The following is a 3,314-nucleotide window of genomic DNA, read 5'->3' as shown; positions in this document are numbered from 1 at the left end:
ACTTTACTTTGATGTCTTCAATCAGTTGTTCCATACTATGCACAATTCTCCTCCCTTTCCTTAACTTCCTTGATTTACTTCATGGCATCCCCTTCTAGAATAGCTTCCTCAATTCCAATTTCTTCATAGAAAACTATAGCTCTCCAAATTGTATTTGCCTCTGCCACAACATCATCTTTAACTACAAGAGAAGGCATGCACAAAGCACCAATAACATCCTCTGCAGAGTCCCTAATCACAACTCCAGCACCCGTTTTTAATCTGCTTTCATCAAAGGCTGCAACCCAATTCACCTTAGAAGTATAATGACTTGGAGTTTGCCATGTAACATTTCTGTTGACAAGAACCGCTCTTAGAACCTCACCTCTGATCTCCCCCTTTGCTTGTATAAACTCTTCTCTTTTAGCCATAGCAGTAGACAGCACATCTGTTGGACTTTGAAATGAGCTTTCAAAAATCCATCTATTTTTCCTCAATACATAAGCCATTCATTCCAGCTCACTCTTCTGTAATCTCAGCTCCAAATTTGTCCATGTTTCATAGAAATCCTCTTCTCTACATGTCAGCTTCTGTGCATATGGTCTTTTGTTGACTTGCGTATGGCCTGAGCATGCTTCATTAATTAATTACAACTAAGTATGCTTCCTTAATTAATTACAAGAGAGTTTGCTTCAAACACATGATTGTTTTCACCCTTTAATATTTATAATAATGCTCATAAAATTTTGAGTTATCAACCCTTGTTAATCAATGACCTTTTCTTTCCCTTCAGCTACAGTTATCTCTATAGCTCATCTTAGATATTTGTAAGTCACATTTGTTTGGTTCTTTGGAAAAAAATAAAAATAAAGGCTTTTCACACGAAACATGAAATACGCAGATATTTTTACAGAAAATATAACATGAAAAGAGGTAGCTCTTTACCTTACAACGGGTGCATAGCTTCATACCCTGAAATGTGAAATTGTTTATCCTGATCCCTATCCATAGGTCTTCAGCAAATGGCTCACAACCATCTACCAAGATGCTGAAAAATGGAAGTAATTAAAACTTTTAAAGATTCTAGAACAAGTGTTTATGACACAGATTGAATGACATTTGGTCCGGATTAGTTGTCGATATTGACTTTTATAGTAGTAAATGTCTCTAAATATAAGTAGCGCAGCGTCCATTGACGCTTAAGGATCATGAAGCAAAGAGAATTGACAAGAGTGGATACTTGGTTCTAAACGATTAACTGCTACGGGATTGTTGAGAAGCTCATTCAGTGCATTCAGTGATCCCTGCAAAAGATATATTGAGATACACATTTAAGATTCTATGTGAAAGCAAAGCAAATTTAGGCTACGTTTGGATGCTAATATGATTTCAAATAATCTGTAAATAATAGTGAATAGTTTATGAATAGTAGTGAACTGTTTGTGAATAAAAATGAATAATAGTAAGACCATTTACAAAACACAATTTACAATTCTCAAATAAACCAACTTGAGACAACAACATGTATGGTTACGTGTCAGAAAATAAGACTTTGTGTCTAGGAGCATATTCATAATGTTCTAAAATTCCTTTGATCAAGCCCTACCAGTATTAAAACAAACTAGCTAGTAGTTCTAAAATTCCTTTGATCATGCAGTTAAAACTCTCTTGCCTAGATCTCCATGCTCTTCCCCATGGACCATATCCGTCTTGACGCGTACTACTCATTTAGTTCCTGCGAGGGGAGGGGCACACATAAAAACAAAAATGAGTCGAATATTCAGTAAGTATTACTTCATACCATTAAAATATAATAACATAGGTTTTCATTCATTCATGCATTCATCATACCATACAAACTATACGTACATGCATGCGTGCATTCGTTTGAAAACATCACTGGACGGGTTTTTTCTTTAAAAAGGGTTTTCTTTTCATAAAACGCATCTCCCGTTAGTGCCTTCATTTCATCAAGAGTTCAATGCATTCATGCATTCATACATTCTTTATTATCACTTTCATTGGCCGGTACACACTGTTACTATCCCTTTTGTTGGGGTTAGCAGTCTTTTAGACCGTGACTCCGCCCGTGTCTACGGGTTAGGAATCCATTTTCAGTCAGGGGGCGGTATTGGGTGCACTACCAGTTCTACTTACCTGGGATTGCAATCTGTCCAGTCCATTAGTACCCTTTTCATTCATTCATATGGCCGTTACGCATTTTCATGGATTTCATTTCAATCATTTCTTTCAGTTCAGTCCTTTCATTTCTTTTCATTTAGTAGTTCGTTCATGGAGAAACATCATTTAAAATCATGGGCTTAAACATCATTTTTCATGGCATCCATAAAGCATCAGTTCATAGGGACCTTTTAAAACAACATATTTTTTTCGCGTCGTTTAAAGCATCAGGCAAAAGCCTCAACATTTCTTTTCATGGAAAATACGTACAATAGATACTGCGTATTGTTATCCATTCACATGTATACAATTAATATTTTGGGTGCATAAAAATGAACTGCCAAGAAGGGTCGTACATACGTATACCTCTGGACACTTATACTTAACAAGTTCTCATAAAACATCTTTCGTGCTGTTTCGTAATGCATCGTAAGGGAAAATCAGTTCATTTACATTTTGTATTGTTTTGAAAAACTCTAGAAGAGTATAAACTTAATACTTACCTGGACTCCTCGCTACTTTCATATCATGCAGTCCTTTCACGTGCGTGTTAGATGACAACCTACATACATACACATAACCTTAACGTCATTCTCTATCTAATACATAAGCAACTAAACTAGAAGTAAAACTACACTTCACTCGGAACACTGTCCTTCTATCTCGTGCTCTTATGTGCTCTTTACTATACTAAAATCTTCGGGGTCAACTTACAGTCACTACCTCTTCCAGACTCAAGGTCTTACCTCTAGTGTTCATCCACTAAAGTGAATCCATGATTCACCTTAGGATTAAGACACTAAAACTTTCATCTTACTCTTCTTGTTGACCACATTCGGATGCATGATTCCGGCCAATGGAAACATGCATCCCAATCCTAGACAATACATCTGTCACTGCCTCTATGCATCTTAGCTCACACAAAATCCTCATTCTCATCCATACATGCCACACGGCTCTAAGCCAACTCTGAGACTTAAGCACCGTGTAACCACGGTTATGACAGATTACCCATTACATATGGTGAATCCGTCCGGCACATGTGTCTCACCAGATTACACATGTACCTTACCCCTTTATCACCTAAGACCAAAATATAACACGTTGATCACATGCTCGAAGGGACAAGCGCCATACTCCAATACCAACCTTCT

The sequence above is a fragment of the Juglans regia genome, chromosome 4 (assembly GCF_001411555.2).
Source record: "Juglans regia cultivar Chandler chromosome 4, Walnut 2.0, whole genome shotgun sequence".
Taxonomy (NCBI): Eukaryota; Viridiplantae; Streptophyta; class Magnoliopsida; order Fagales; family Juglandaceae; genus Juglans; species Juglans regia.
This window is presented reverse-complemented; position numbering follows the sequence as displayed.